Source organism: Typopeltis vanoorti, chromosome 4, assembly GCF_054136105.1.
Source record: "Typopeltis vanoorti isolate ZY-2024b chromosome 4, IOZ_Tvanoo_1.0, whole genome shotgun sequence".
Lineage (NCBI taxonomy): Eukaryota > Metazoa > Arthropoda > Arachnida > Uropygi > Thelyphonidae > Typopeltis > Typopeltis vanoorti.
The window spans coordinates 147953393-147965860 of record NC_143552.1 but is presented as its reverse complement, the minus strand read 5'-3'; the positions used below and the strand labels follow the sequence as shown (position 1 = coordinate 147965860).

Below are 12468 nucleotides of genomic sequence, written 5' to 3'. Positions count from 1 at the left end.
AAAAAATTCATGTTTAAGATTAAATTTCTTAAGTTATTATTATTATTATTATTATTATTATTATTATTATTATTATTATTATTATTATTATTATTATTATTATATGTAGCAAGGAGACGTTTTATGAAACTTGTTTCAGCTTTAGTATATATGTTTTTCATTTCTCCCCGATGGTGAGTGTTCATCCTAGAGGAAGCTTCATTCATTTCGCTGCTTTCCAACACTTTAAGATTTTTGCTAACTGCATCAGATGAAACGGATAAAAACAGATTCGCTTTTAGGAATTTTGGCTAAGAATGTAGCATCTGTTCTTATCATTTTAATAGCTGATACGCATCATAAGATATTAAACTGATATTTTGATGACGGCGACGTGCTTGGTGTTCCCAATGATATCACTGTTGATGATTTGCCTGATATTGTGCAACCTCAGTTTCTTCGATGTATCGCATCAAGGCGTGGGGGAAAGGGGGGATGACATGTAAAATTTATTTTTTTTTACAGTGGTTCTCGGAGTCAGAAAAGTTCGAAAAACATTGCTCATTTCCAAAGTTGTACACAAGTGAGAAAAAAAAAATGGGGAGTCCAAACAAAATTAACGGTAGAATGTATTATTTGCTTAATTTGATTAACTGAGGGGCAAACACTTGCCCCTCAGTTAATCAAATTAAGCAAATCAAATTAAGATTAATTAATCAAATTAATCAAATTAAGCAAATTAATCAAATCAAGCCCTCTCCAAGCAATAAATCGAGGGTTCGAATTCCAGGATAATCATCCTGGGATTCTAACCTTGAATGTCTTTAGGCGTGAGATGAATTTCATCTCCAACTGTTAGACTTCCACTCTGATTATAGGATGCCAAAACTTGTCCAAAGAGTTCCAAGTTTGGTGTCTAAAGTGGAGAATGAAGAGTAGTAACAATAGTGTTAAAAATAATCCATAGTACTAATAATCAATTTCATTACGAATACACTTCAGTTGATTTCGAGATAATTTTTGTGATTTTGCACGTTTTTTTCCTCCTCAAAGAAGCCATTAAAAGAGAACCGAAGAAAATAATTTTAAAATGGTTATGTAAAATACCATAAGGACTGTATTGAATTAAAAGACTTTGAAAGCACGAAAGAAATTAGTAATATTATTTTTTATTCTTACTAAAATTATCAGATATCATAAATATTTATGCTATCTTATAACACAAAAATACATAAAGTAATTATAATTACGTTATGGGTAAGAGATCATTGACAGAAGCAAATTGACTTACTACTCACAAAATGAACTAAATTGAGCAAAATAATTTGACATTATGGAAAGATGCTATCTCTATATAATTATTTGTTAAATTAAGTATTCGATTTAATTCACGAGTGTATGAAAATGGTACTCACGATTTTAAGGAATTACAGTTGATCTCAATTTAATAATAATAATAATAATAATAATAATAATAATAATATTTTTTTTTTAAACATTTTATTGTCTCAGATAAATTACATACATAGATACAACAATAGTTTTATATACACGTGTATATATATATATACATAATATTTATAATACATTACAATTGTGAATAACAAATACTGGCGAGTTATTAATATTTTTAAATTATAATAATTTTTTTTTTTAAATAAATAATATTTTTGTTCACTGCTAAGATATTTACACATACATATATACAATAGTTATCTTGAGTATAATAGTAATATATATATATATTTTTTTTTTTAAAAAAAACAATTTATTATGTCTCAGTATAAGTTACATACAATAATAATATTTACAGTAATTACTATAAGGATTATACAGAATTTTTGATTTTAGAATATACATAATAATAATAATAATAATAATAATAATAATTTATTTATTTTATTCATTTATTTATTATTATCATTTTTTTTATTTTTTATTTTATTTTTTATTTTATTATTTTTTTTAATGTCTCAGATGAATTGCATACATAGTTGCTGTAGTAATTATATATATATAATATTTATAACGCATTACAAGTGTGTATAACAGATTCTTGCAAGTTAGTAATTTTCTTCCTCGAAGCTTAGCAGAGCTTATCTGAGGAAGATAATAGATGACAGAGGGTGGTGGTTTCATGGTTGTGTTCCTATACTGGTCACAAGCCAGGTGTTGATTTTACTGTTTGTTGGTACGTGCTTGAAAGACAAACTGCTATTACAGTTTAACTTTTTTTTTTTTATTTATTTATTTATTTATTTTTTGTGCAAATAGGGTTGAATTTAGACGTGGTGTGTTTGTTTCTTTATGTTCTTGCAGTGATAGTTTTTGAGAGGGGGAGGTTGTCATAGGTTTGTGTGTGCGTGTGCATGTGTGGTGGGGGAGAGAGAGACAGGAATTACTCTAATTTTCATTCTCGCTATAATATTTATATAGTGCCTGTTTCAGCTCTCTGTATGTTCCTAGGTTTCTGTTGTCGAACGGCAGTTTGTTTATCATGTCAGGTACGTAGAAGTTTCGGGTGGCTTTGCCATGATGATTGTTGTACTTATATGTTATGTAGTTTGTTGACTGTGGTCTTGTTATTTGATATGTTGTTCTGGTTAGTCTATATGTTGGGCTGTAGTAGTGTTTTAACATGACTGTGTAGTGGCGTAAGTGTTTCACCTTAAATATTTTGTGTTTTGTCTGTGCTTCCTGCATAAGAGTGGGTTGTTTCCAGAATATCAGTTTTATCATTTTATCTTGCAACCGTTGTAGCCTGTTAAGTCTGTAGTCTGCGCAGAATGCGTATGATGTGATTGCATATCTTAAAATGTTTTCACATAATGCTTTATAGATTAGTATTTTTATGTGGGTTGGGGCAATGTCTTTTAATCTGTATAGTTTGCTTGCTATTATCCTAAGCTTGGTATGTAGGTAATTTGTATGGCTATTCCAACTTTGATCAGCATCGAAGTGAAGTCCAAGATAGCGTGTTGTTTTCACCTGTGTGATGGTTGTGATTTTAGGTTCTGCACTTTGTGTATAGGAGGATGAATGTTTGATAGTGAGATATTTAGTTTCTATGGGCAGGGTTTGGGGGTTTTGAATATCATTAGCTTTGTATTTCCAGGGTTTATATATATGCCGTTTTCGGTTAACCAGTTAGTGATTTGATTGATGTCATGTTGCATATTTTTGTAAGCGATATTTGCATTGTTGTGAATGGATACTATGGCCGTGTCGTCTGCATACTGGAAGATTTTACTTTTTAGGGGGAGTTGGCTTATGTCGTGTGTGTATATGTTAAATAGAATGGGAGATAGGACAGCTCCTTGCGGTACTCCACAGGTTACATGTACCTCTTTGCTGTGTGCTGATCCTATACGTGTAATGTGCTTTCTGTTTTTCGTGTATGCTTTAAACCACTGGAGTAGACGACCTCCAATTCCGATATGGGTAAGTTTCGTTATCAAGATTTTATGTGTTAGTGTGTCAAATGCTTTTGTTAGGTCAATGAAAACCACTAATGTTATTCTGTTTTTATCCAATGCAGCGTTTATTAGATCTGTGAAATCTTCCAGGAGTGTTGCTGTTCCTTTATTTTTTTGAAAGCCATATTGTGTTTTGGGTATGATTTGAAATTTTTCAACGTATGTCGAGAGTTTCTGATGTACAATGCGCTCCATGATTTGGTTGATTACAGGCAGCGTGGCGATGAGTCTGTAATTACTTATTATGTTTCTTTTTCCCTGTTTGTGTATGGGTGTGATTAATGCAGTCTTCAGTGTTTCAGGTATGTGTCCCGTTTCGAAGATTTTATTTAACAGTTTTTGTATAACTGAAGTAGGTCGGTTGAGTGTTTCTTGATGTCTTTTGGTCTGATTCCGTCTATCCCCGGTCCTTTGTTGGGATTAATTTGTTGAATTGCCAGTGATAGTTCTTCTTTTGTTACCGTGGGGAACCACATCGATAAAATAAAATAAAATAAATAAAATAAAATAAATAAATAAATAAAATAAAATAAATAAATAAATAAAATAAAATAAATAAAATAAAATAAAATAAAATAAATAAATTATATAATAATAATAATAATAATAATAATAATAATAATAATAATAATAATAATAATAATAATAGTAATAATAATAATAATAAAACAGAACTTCAGATTATTTTTCAATAATATTGCTAGGTCGTACTCCTCAGTAGAGAAAAACAGGAAACTATGAATATGAAACGAACAAGAAAAAGAAGAAGAAACGTAAAACACAGAAAGAATTAAGGAAAAAAAACGATTTATCATAAAGCTACAAATTGTAGCTATCATCTAGCTATGTAACTATGTAGACATAACTAATTCTATTAACCAAAATCATATATAATACTCAAGAAAAAATCACTACTCCTCATGACTTGGAGAATAATTAAATCTAATTAGGATTTTTATAAAGAAAAGGCTATTCCCTCAGTATGAATCTAGAAAACTAAATTACGCACTACGGGTTACGAAAAACCAATATAGAAAGAGTTCAACAACATTTCAATAGTTTCATTAAAAGTGTTTAAAACACGTGGAACCACATATGTTAATACACCTTTCTGAACTCTTATTAGATGAGTCTTCCTCATAGAAACCTTTATAAAACTTGTGCCAGGAAGACAAATATCGGCTGTACATTGAGATATCATATATATTCCATACCGTGCAGCATCTCGGGGACTATGATCTAATCTTACTCCCTAAGAGCTAAAAAAAGTAAGCAGAAGAAAAAGCAATTTTATTATTCAAAAAACTGGATTATTAGAAAATTGCTCTGTGAAGGATAGATACCGTTAGCACGTGAAATAATTAAAAGGAAAAAAAGGAAAGGAATTAGCAAAATGCTACAAACATCAGGCGTTCTTAAATTACAGTCTCTGTTTGAGACATAGGTCAAACAAAGAAAAAAAGAGTTGCTCAGGGTCAAAGTTAGTAACGATGACTAACTCTCCAACGTAGCCTATAAGGAAGGTGAAGAACTGATTGGAATTTCTAATTTAAGGTCTAATCTCGTTTCTCGTTTCTAATCTCTTTTACAATATTTTTGCTAGAATGATTAACACACAAAGATGATCTAGAAATATGAGAACTAATTGACCAGCCTCTTGGTCTATATAGATTGAAACTAAATATATATTATGACGGTAATAATATCAGATATCAATAAAGCATCAGCTGTTTTTTGTCAGAGAACCAGGGTAAACACTAAAATGTCAGCTGTTGAAAAGTCTGGATTTTCAGCAGAATTTCAGAGATGCGCGTTCAATTAAGAAGAATGAAGAGAAGAGAAGAGAAGAGAAGAGAATTCGAGTTAGCAGAGGGATTACTGAAGTACCAGATATTCACAACTGATGTTAATGGTATCCTTCAATTAAAAAAACAAACAAACAGGGGATATCCTCCTAATAAGAATAAGATGAACTACTTAGGCACTATGGAGTAGGAAAAAGAGAGAGTGATTGAATAGTTTTCGGAATTAACAGGAATATAAACATGTTAAATAAGGATTATTTCTAAACCAGCTCTCAGATCCTTAAAATAGGCTTGAACACTGTATTGTATACAGTCTCGTATAAAATCTCTTTGTTTTTTGACTAATGTTTTGCTCTGATTACGTATAAATTTAAGTTAAGGGGATAAAAATCCCTTTTTTATCCCCTTAACTTATATCAACCTCGCCAGAAAAAAATAGCCTTTTGGCTTTTCATCTTACGTATAAATTTATTCATCAGACGTCCTATCATACAAGCATTGCTAATTCATCATTGAAAATTCTTCCCAAACAGGTGAAACGTTTTACTTTTTCTGTAGGTTCTCCATTCAGGACCTTTCATGATTTCTCAGCTATTTGTCTTAAAGTAAAAATCGATGGGAGGCTTAAACTTATAAAATTATTTAGTGATGATACTTAGAGATTAAAATACTATCTTGAGAAATATAAATAATTTAATCTGCATAGTGGATATTTCCTAACAATATATATATATTCTTCCTACTTTTCCCTTTCAGTCGTTTCCGACTGTAGGTGACTTTGTAGGCATTGCTCACAAAGTATTCCTGGTGATATTTTTACAGGTTTGTTCACCATTGCTTTCCCCAACTCCTCAATTTTATCCGGTCTCGGGACTGGCGTATGGCTGGGACGTATTCATGACTGTAAGCCATGTTGGTTCAAGGGGCCGGTTTTCCTGTTCTGTGTGACGAAATACCCGAGTTTCCGGATGAAAAAATCCTCTACTTCCGTATGAGACGGGTTAACTTACTTTTCGTCGAAAGAGACCAGATAAAGGTTCCTCACGTCATAGACGGGAATCAAACCAAGGTTTTTCCGACCAAACGGCTTCGTGTATACTGACTGAGCTACGGAGTATTCATCTAGCACTAAGTTTTGCACAAGCTTCACTGCTGAAAGGCTGTCTTATATGCAAGTGTCAAAAATATAAATTATATTAGTACAAAGATGTGTTAAACCTTAAGGATTAGAGTTTTTTTTTTCTTTTTTTTTCTTTTAGAAAGGAAAAAAATAGCAGAAAGAATTCCATAGGAATATTTCTTTTGAAAAGAGTATTTTATCAAATATTTTATAAAGTATTGAATGTTATCACTACCGAAGCACATACTTTATCAAGTATGCGCTTCGGTAATAAAAGTTTTTTTTTTAGCCAAAAAATGGTCAGGCGATATTTTGTGTTACAAATTTACTTCGTGTTTCTGCAATCTCTATTCACACAATTCCAAATACCAGAGAATGCAACAGCAGGTCATTGAAAGAGCGTATTCATGGAAAATGGTCCAAAATTCCAGAAATAAATCACTACAAGGATGAACATGTCAGCGAAATTTTACTGCAGCTACCAAACATAATTGACAGGATATTCAGAGCAAAGTCATTTTTCACATCTCAATGACCGGCTTGCATTGGCCATGAATAGAGGTTTCTGTGTTGGTCGTTGTACTATGATGCATGGACTCTCTCTTCCACCTCCTTCATTCTTTTTTTTGTTTACTATACCGAACTCAAGAGCAAAGTATTCATTGCTGGTATGTGTGAGCAGAACATCCTGCCAGTTTTATTTGATGTTTCCTTTCCAGTATTGCAATGTATATTGTCCGCTATATGTCATTCTACACAACGATGAGATTCCCATTTCGTGATTAATGTCATGGATCTCCCGCACCTTCTTGGATGTTTACTATTTTTGCATTTGTTTCTGTTTAAGAGAAAAATGTCACTGAAAAGAGATCAAATCCAATACGCTATTTCTTTCTGTAGTACCACTTATAATATGAGAAATGCTTGATTTCTACACAATCATAACTAGCCATATTTGCCAAACATTCTTAAATAACTGTAAAAAAATAACCATCAGTTACGAAAATTAAGCGGTTTGAAACGTAGTCAATAAAAATACTGTGCATGAGACATATGATTTTCCAAGTTTACAAAAAGTGAACTAAAGATCTGATATTCATTTTTATGCCTTATCCGTAAACTCACTTTCAGAGTTCGTAGGTGAGTATTTAAGAAACCGAATTATAAGAGAGGGTTTTTCCAGGACCGATTTTAAGGAGAATTTGGGGAATCCTCCACACGAAAGCTCTTTCATAGTTAAATCGATGTGGAGTTAGTAAAGTGTTAGCAGTTAATCCAGTGAGAAATATCTCATCAGGGGGATAGCTGCAGTAAATTAGTTGAGTTTATTACGTCTGTCAATTTGGCGGGCTAATCGAATAGGAAAAATTCCTCCACCTCTGAATAAAGCTTACTACTGTTCGTTTTTCTTTTAGTAAATTGGTTTACTTTCATCTCTCCTTTGTAGTCAGTCGGTAAAACGATTATGCATTTTGCATATAAAAACACTAGTTTGAATAACGTTCGAGATGCAAAGAATCTTTTAAGAGCACTTTTAAGCTTAGGTGAGTTAACCGTTCTCATACAAAAGTGGACGAGCCACCCTAGCTCAGTCGGTAACAACCATTCCCATCGAGTGGAAAGGCATGGATTCGAATACTGTTTAGGAAAAGATCCAGTATACTGACTTTTCAACGGAAGGTGAGCTAGCTAGTCCCGCTTGTCACGGAGGTGACAGGGGTCTCCCAAGGCCAATTTTTTCCCCTCAAAACCAGAAGAATACATACAATTAACTGACATAATGCCCTGGTCAAATAAGCATAGGCCTGTAATCCCGAATAAAAACAGCAGCAGCAGCAGCAACAACAACTTGTAAGGAAACTACTTTTCCTTACAGAAACTTAGTGATTTTTCATCTCGCGAAATAGCAAAATAGCACACATAACGTACTTTCCTCAAATATTCAATTGCATCGCAATAATTCACAAAAAATTGATGTACTCTAGCATTGAATACCGAAGGCACTGAAATACAAAATGCAGTATTGATTATAGGGTGGTATATTACTCAGGAGGACTTTATACTCAACCCAGTCAAGTGTGTTTAAAGATCAGCGTATCGAGTTAGTTCGAAGCTTTCAATATATCAATACAATTAAATTAAAATGATAACCTAATAAAATTCTCAATTAAAGTATTTAAAATTATTACTATAATATTCTTTGGGCCAATTAGTCATAATTTTTGGGATAAAGTTCAATTAATTCTAATTGACGAAGTCGTGTCTCAGAAATCATGATGAAGAGTTATCTTAAAATAATTCACTATGGCAAAATCTGCGAAGATGAGGGCCAATTATGCGAGAAGATTTTTGCGTTATGCAGAAATTCGACCTTGATGAATTTCTGTGTTTTTTTCGTACACAAAACGATACCAACGACGTCCACTTCAGTATTCTGAAGTGGGCATCATTGGTGTCGTTTTGTGGCAATCTACAGTTTGAAGTCTAGAATTTCTTCAGCTATTAGTGATTTGCAAAAGACCAGTTTTAGCTATTGTGTTATTTTCAATAAGCAATGATAGCGATAATTTTGACTTCACAAATGATATAAATATAATAAAATTAATAAAAATACAGATATACAATAAGTAATCAAGATCGACAATTTAATCATTTGGCACTATTCAATATCTAATAAATTATAATAATTTATAATATTATAAATAAATAAATTAATTAAAAATAATAAAGTATGAAAGTTAAAAATAACCACATAGTGTACTTGTATTACAATACAAGGAAAAGAAATATTCTAATTTTAAATGAACATTTTGAACTTGAGGATACTTTCAAATGGTCATATGAAAGTTTTGGTACTGCTGATAATGGAAGCGTTTTAGTCACATTCAATTTCTTTCATTAGTTATAAATATTAAACATTTGCAGGAAAATAAAAGATGTCTTAAAGCACATTATAAATATTAAAAATATCAAAATAATTAAATAAAAATTATAAAATAACAAACATTTATATTAATCTGTTTAAAATATTATTAAAATATGCTTTGTGGCAATTAATCATAAGATTTTGATTAAAATTGTTATAATTCTCTTTACGAATTGGGTCTGAATCATGATGAAAATTTATCTTAATTTGTTTTCTGATATTCTCCATTAAAATTCTCTCTTTAAACACGACAGAATGTATATTTGAATTTCAAAATAAATCGTTTAAAATTTTATTTCCAAGGTATGAATAATAAACGTAATATTACTATTCCAGTTGGATCAAACATTGGATTAAATAACATAGATTTTGCAAAGGAAAAAATATTGAGAAGGAACAAGTGAAGAGACGATACGCCAAGCATTGCTGTTACTAACAATCACAACAAGAAAAAAAATGTTAATATTCTTTCGATTCATTTAATAACATCATTAAGGAAACGAAATGAGCCCAAGAAGCATTTCTTCTTCTTCTTCTTCTTCTTTTTATTTTTATTAATTCAGTGTTCCACCAGGAGATCTAAGTCCATCAAGGATGGCTATGCATGAACTCTTAATTAAATTACTTTTTTTTTTTTTTAAGTTCTGGACAGTATTCGTGTTTTCACATTTTGGATGGAAAAATTGGAGTACCCAGAGAAAAATCAAACCTGAATATCAACATTTGTACCAAAACTAGCTAACACCACTGTGGCAACAACCAAATACGTGAAAATCTTTCTTAGCTACTATTTTTGAATAGGAGCTTGCTCTTCTTCTCGTCCATGAATTAACATATTCAACAGTTCTCATTACTTATGATCAAATGTCATGTCAAATTCATTTTCCTTGAATATCTATATGAGGTATACGAAATTTTTCAGTAATGATAACCATCAACAATATTCATAACACACTCCTTACGAATTGATAATTAATTAACTAATCATCTATGTGGCGTTCAAAAACTGAGTAAATAAATTTGCCAGCATGGTTGTCCAAGTGATTCACATATTTGCTCTTCAACCAAAGGTTCCAAGGGAGGGAATCTTGATGTGGACATGGATGTTTGTGTTTGTCTTTGGATGGTAAATGAATGTCATTGTTGAGTGACTAACGCCCGGGTTAATGGTATACTGCGTATCTATCAGCATTACTATTAAGAACAAAATTATTTGTTTCGTAAAGTAACTGAGAGAGAGAGAGAGAGAGAGAGAGAGAGAGAGAGAGAGAGAGAGAGAGAGAGAGAGAGAGAGAGAGAGAGAGAGAGAGAGAGAGAGATGGGCTTACTCAAGGATGAAGGAACTCACAGAATTTAGAACTCACAAAACTTGACAAACATCAAGACTGGACTTGATCTCTAGGCGAGTATTTTGTAGCTTTTACATTGGATTGAATTTATCAATAGTTTTTCTCTGAGGTGGCTCAGCCAACTCTTCAACATACGTTTGACATCAGAGTTCCTTTGTGAATTCCCACTAAAAGAACATCAGCAGTAGTGATTTAAGAGACCATGAGATAGGATCCGTTCGATTTGTGTTAGAACTTATTCAGAAAAAGCTTTTACGAGGGTGATCATGTGGCTAAGGTGGTGTTGTGCTGGATGGAAATGGTATATTTGCGCTGTCTGAAAGATTGCATAATATTGAAGTATTATGCAAGTGGGTGCTTGGCTTCTGTTGTTGTAGCTTATTCGGCAAAAAAAGAATGACTTAACTAAGAATCCGAAATCCCGAATCTTATATGTTGAATTTCAGACACCAACACTTTTGTTTGGTTACAAGGGCTGAATTTTCAATTCCTTATATTCGAAAAATGTTTGTTAGTCTATCTTACCAGAAATGCAAATAACATAGAATGAACCATTCAAGTTTCAGTTCACAGTATTTTGTACATATCGTTGCAGTAAACCTTGAAATACGCAGTTCGCGTCTGGTTCGACAAATGGATTTACGAGGATTAAATTTATTGATGAACTTACTTACTTACTTACGGATGAACTTAAATGAAATTACTTAAATTTAATTTAAGTTCATCCGAATCAGCTGCTTACTTACCACTTCCTTTCTTTCTCAACATGAAACCAGTGTCACAACTTTCATGCTCTGGAACGACGACGTTATGTCTCTGAACTTTGTCTGGTCTATATTCCTGCTGCTCGAGTTTCCTTTGCACAGTAACTGGAAACTTGAATTCATCAAGCCCAAAACACAACCTCTTTAAACTGTTGCACTGTAATGAATATAGAATGCATCGGTTTAAAAAGCTTGTATAAAAAGGTTTTGATATATCGTCTACTTTATAGACTACTAAAATTAGTGTTAGTTTTAGGAATATATCACCTTAATGTTGTTGTTGTTGTTGGTGGTGGTGGTAGTTTGCAAAATCTTTGTTGGTGATATTTAACTCAGCAGCAGTCTTTAGCGAATCCCATAGCAAAAATCATTGGACAAAACATAAGAATAATGCACAAGTGCTACAAGATTTGAATATCGATAAGCGAACCGGATGTACTTCATCATCTAGTATTTGAGGACACTATGGAAGGAACAAAACTCAGAGGAAGACCAAGATTATCATCTCATAAAGTCCTTAAAACTGCGTTGGACTTTCAAAGCTGTTGGCATATGAAACAACGTGCTTTGTTGCAGAAAACGGTGGAAGGCATGAACTCGTCCATTTTTGAGGACGGAAGAGAATTTAACACAACGGTTCCTTACCTACCCTCAGTTTCAGTTGAATGTTAGTTCTCTATTGCTTATTTTCTTTGACTCATATGCATAATTGTCAAAAATTCCGAAACCTCATTGCTAATTATCGATTCCCACTTGGAGGGGAAAAAAATCATTTTCTTTCAGATCATTTCAAATCTCTGACTAAGCTACGGCGATATTTTTAGTATTATTAGAACTAAAAACTAATCGTCAGAAACATCGTCTGTGGTTTTCATATAAGCCGATATTGAGGTATGCTGAAGAGTCATAAAATGGAAAACAAATATAATTTTTGCTATATGTTCTGAAAGGTTCTCGGCCTCGACCATAGATGGCAACATTATCGGCAAGATGTTTTTTTTTTTTTCTAAGTTCGTACAACTGTCATAAGCATCCATGTGAAATTGCAA

The 12468-nt window shown here is 32.3% G+C and overlaps 1 pseudogene; it reads left to right on the top strand.

The window, feature by feature from the left end:
* The first annotated feature begins 270 nt into the window (after positions 1 to 270).
* LOC150107738 (U2 spliceosomal RNA) lies at positions 271 to 452 on the top strand (annotated as a pseudogene).
* The last annotated feature ends 12016 nt before the right edge of the window (positions 453 to 12468 follow it).